Raw genomic sequence first — 4,838 nt, forward strand, 5'->3', positions numbered from 1 at the left:
TTAGTCTGCCACAGTAAAGGACCCCCCTGGTGGTTGGAGACGAGGAGTGGAGTGGGATAGCCCTTTTGTGATGTGCTCGTTTTTCTTCCTTTTGAGGTGAGAGTTCTGAGAGCCCTTATTCCTCGGATTTAACACCACCGTTTTCATCCACTTATTTTTACTATTGGTGCTTGTGATTATATGGACTTTTAATATAGTTTTTTGTTTTATTTATATATATATTTATTCATTTATGGTTTTTGCACTTAGCTGTTCCAAGGACTATTTTTTGGCATATTTGCGCAGGATTTTTTCACGTTTATCACTTTATTGGGTAGTTTGTGTATATTATTAGGTCTTGCTGCATTTTTTGCACCTTATATTTGCACGTGCACTTTGTGATTATTCATTCATATTTTCTACATTTACTTACACTGATTAATTGGAGAGGTATTTTTACCCTATTTGTATTTATTTTTTTATATAGTAGCGCGAAGGCCCTTTTTCCATTATTCCATCTATTCAGTTCAATGCTGTGTTCCCTTGAGGTCTCTCAGGTCTTCTACTTCAGTGTGGTGAAGAGCAATGTGTACAGCAAACCTTGACAGCCGCTGTGTTGCAGGTTCAGTCAGCTGCAGTTGAGGGGTGTTTGAGACAGATGATGGAGGGAGTGTTATCACTTTAACCACTTCAGCCCCGGAAGAATATACCCCCTTCCTGACCAGAGCACTTTTTGCTCTTCGGCACAGCGTCGCTTTAACTGACAATTGTGCGGTCGTGCGACGTTGCACCCAAACAAAATTGACAGTTTTTTTTCCCCCCACAAATAGAGCGTTCTTTTGGTGGTATTTGATCACCTCTGCGGGTTTTATTTTTTGCTCTATAAACAAAAAAAAGACGACGATTTTGAAAAAAAAAAAGCAATATTTTTTACTTTTTGCTATAAATATCCTCGAAAAATATTCCTCAGTTTAGGCCAAAAGTTATGGCGTCTACAAAATAGGGGATAGATTTATGACATTTTTATTTATTTACTTGTAAATAGTAATGACGTAACTAGTAATGACGTAACTAGTAATGACGTAACTAGTAATGACGGCAATCTGGGATTTTTATCGTGACTGCGACATTATGGCGAACACATCAGACAACTTTGACACATTTTTGGAAACATTGGCATTCATACAGCAATCAGTGCGATTAAAAATGTCACTGGCAGTGAAGGGGCTAACAATAGGTGGCGGTGAAGGGGTTAATTGCGTTCCTTGGTAGGTGATTCTAACTGAAGGGGGAGGGACTAACTACAGGAAGTGACAGATCGTGGTTCCTAGCTAATAGGAACACACGATCTGTCACTCCTGTCAGAAGTTTACACACACACTTGTCCCTGTTCTGTGTCTCCTGGACACGATCGCTCGTGGCCGGCGGTCATCGTGACCGCCAGCCACGAGCATCGGCACCCCCCCGCCCGCTGTGCAGCATTGTGGTTTTCACGCAGGGAAGCCAACCTACCACAGTGAAACTGTGGCAGCTGGTATGGAAGTGGTTAAACAAGCAGCTATCGAGCTTCAACAAGTGTCAAATAGTGCTGACGCTTACTGGTGGCTTGTTTAACCACTTCAGCCCCGGGAGGTATAAGTGTGTCCCTAGGGAGTGCTTACTAACTGTGGGGGGGGATGTGCTCTGACTGGTTGAAGACAGAGATCGATGTTCCTGCTTAGCGGGGACACAAGATCTCCATCTTCTCCCCTGTCAGAATGGCGATCTGCCCTGTTTACAGGAACGATCGCCATTGCCGCTGAACATTGGGTCCGCCTGACTCGCTGATTGGACAGAGGGGCAGCCAATCATCGTGCCTCCGGTGGTGCGTGTACGCCCCGCAGTGGCTACTGCATGAAACAACGTACATGTACGTCATTTTGCGCAGTCGGGCCGCCTTGCCGCAGGAAGGCGATCCGTCCGGAACCGGTTAAAGTGGAACTTTAGTCAGAACATTACGTCCAGCTAGATGACTTCAGGCTGGCCCCTTTTGCAGGTATAGCGATGTAAAACATTAAAAGTAACTATACAAGAAGGTAAGAAAACGGCACTTATTCGGTCCTGGCTTGCTCTTGCCTGCAGCCACCTGTGGTGTCTTTCCATCCTCCCTGTCCATGAGGTGGGCTCAGACAGACTTTTAGCTCCTTACAGCTCACTGAGCCCTACTGTGAGCAGGAATGCTTCAGTCTCTGCAGCCACGCATGCCCGGCATCTCCTCCGCGCTTTAAACCCACTTCCTGCGGTGCATTTGGGCTTGCTCCACCTCTTCTTGCTGTGACAGGACGTCTCAGCCTGACATGACACAATATTGGTGTGAATAGGGAACATAACTGACACTAGAGAGGATCCAAGCCTCTGGGGTGTGCAGTACCGCATGTGGCCAGAGGTCTGGGGGTGCTGGTGACGCTCAGTTCCCGAGTGTCTCTGGTGCCCCCCCCCCCCCCCCCCCCCGCAACACACCTCTGGCCACATGCAGTACTGCATACACTAGCAGTGACACTGGAACCAATTATCTGCGTTTCCATTGATTACTATGGGGAAACTCGCTTTGATATACGAGTGCTTTGGATTACAAGCATTCTTATGGAATAGATTATGCTTAATCCCAAGCTACTGTATCCGAATAACGAAATATTTGCTGATTTATTCTGAATGAACCGCACATGTCTTGAGGGATTCATCTGTCACCACTGTCTGTGGCTGCAGGAAAGAAATGTGCTCGGTCTATGGTGGGCCTCTAGTAGATAAACGGCATTATCTGATCATTTTTTTGAAGCACACAAAATGGACTTTGTTGTGTGTGAGTGACAGGTACTCTTAGCAAACTACACACAATTTGTAGGAAGAATATGGTTTATTTAAAAAAATAGAGGTTAATAATGTACCTCTGGACAGGTAATGTATTTCTATGAAGCATGCCGCACAGCACCGGAATGTCTTATAACTGTACATATCTGCTCAAAAGTTTGCCTCCCCTGGCAGAAATCATGACATTTTGCCATTGATATTGAAAAATATGACCTTGCCAAAAAACTGTCTTTTATTTAAGGCTAGAGATCATATGAAGCCATTTATTATCACATAGTTGTTTTGGCTCCTTATTAAATAATGATACCAGAAATCACCCAGATGGTCCTGATGAAGTTTTTTTTTTTTTTTTTTATCCCCTGGAATGTTTGGCCTTGGCACACACATTACAATGGCAATTAAAGTGTAATTTCCCCACCTATGGTGTTTTTTAAATTGCAATTAGTTTAACTCTCACGTGGATCCACTGAGCAAGCTAGAAAATAACTGTCAAAAGACCTGCGTAAAAAGGTCATGGAACTTTCTAAAGATGGAAAAGGATATGCAAAAAAAAAAAAAAAAAGATATCTTGGATATGTCAGTCTACTGTTCAATCACTTATTGAGAAGTGGAAGATTTGATTATCTCTTGATACCAATCCAAGATCAGGTAGACCAAAAAAAAGGATGTAGCCACAACTTCTAGAAGAATTGTTTGGGATACAAAGAAAACCCCCCACCGGTAACCTATAGGAAAAATACAGGCTGCTCTGGAAAAAGAGGTCATGCTTGCTTCAAGGAACACAATATGACAATACTTGAACAAAAACGAGCTGCATGGTCGAGTTGCCAGAAAGAGACCTTAAAGGAGTTGTAAAGGCAGAAGGTTATTTCAGCTTCGTGCGTTCTGTGTGCAGTAGCAGCACACACCCCCCCCCCCCCCCAATTACCTACCCTCCCCCCTTCTCTCTCCAGCGATGTCCTTGATTTCCTCGCCCATCCTGGACACTCCTGAATGGCTGAGACAGAGCAGTGGTGCCGTTGGCTCCGGCAACTGTCAGTCAGCCAATCAGGAGATAGAGGGGGCGGGGCCAGGTCGGGACTCTGTGTCTGAATGGATACACGGTGCTCTGACTTGGCTTGGGTGCCCCCTGTAGCAAGCTTAGGGGCAATCAAAAGGAGGGAGGGGCTAGGAGCAGCCAAGAGGGCCCGGAGAAAAGGAGGATCCAGTAGGAGGTAAGTAAAACACGTTTGTTATTTATTTAATTTTTTTTAAATTGGCTTTTACCATCACTTTGCTCCAATGCCACAAAAAAAGCCTGGTTACGATAGGTCGACAACACCTTGACATGCCTCTCCACTTCTGGCAGTGACGAGTCCAAAATAGAGCTTTATGGTCACAACTGTAGCCGCTATGTTTGGAGAAGGATTAACAAGGCCTATAGTGACAAGAATACCATCCACACTGTGAAGCATGGTGATGACTCACTGATGTTTATGGGGGATGTGAGCTCTAAAGGCATGGGCAATCTTGTGAAAATTGATGGCAAGAAGAATGCAGCGTGTTATCAGAAAATACTGACAGCCAATTTGCATCCTTCTGCATGAACGCTGCACATGGGACGCTGTTGGACTTTCAAAGAATGACAATGACCCAATGGCACAAGGCCCAGCTGACCCTCCAGTGGTTATAGCAGAAAAAGGTGAAGGTCCTGGAGTGGCCATCAGTCTCCTGACCTTAATATCATTGAGCCGCTCTGGGGAGATCTCAAACATGCGGTTCATGGAAGATGACCAAAGACTTTATATGACCTGGAGGCATTTTGCCAAGACGAATGGGCAGCTCTACCAGCTGCAAGAATTCGGAGCTTCATAGACCTCTATTACAAATGACTGACCACTGCCATTGGTGGTAAAGGGGGCAGTACACAGTATTAAGAACTAAGTGGGTGTAGACTTTTAAACAGGGGGCATTTCATTGGTATGTTTTGATTTTATTTGTGAAGACTAAAGCAAACAGGCTGACCACACTCC

The sequence above is a fragment of the Lithobates pipiens genome, unplaced genomic scaffold, assembly GCF_037356315.1.
Source record: "Lithobates pipiens isolate NorthernLeopardFrog02 unplaced genomic scaffold, aLitPip1_a1.2 Scaffold_18, whole genome shotgun sequence".
NCBI classification, from domain to species: Eukaryota; Metazoa; Chordata; class Amphibia; order Anura; family Ranidae; genus Lithobates; species Lithobates pipiens.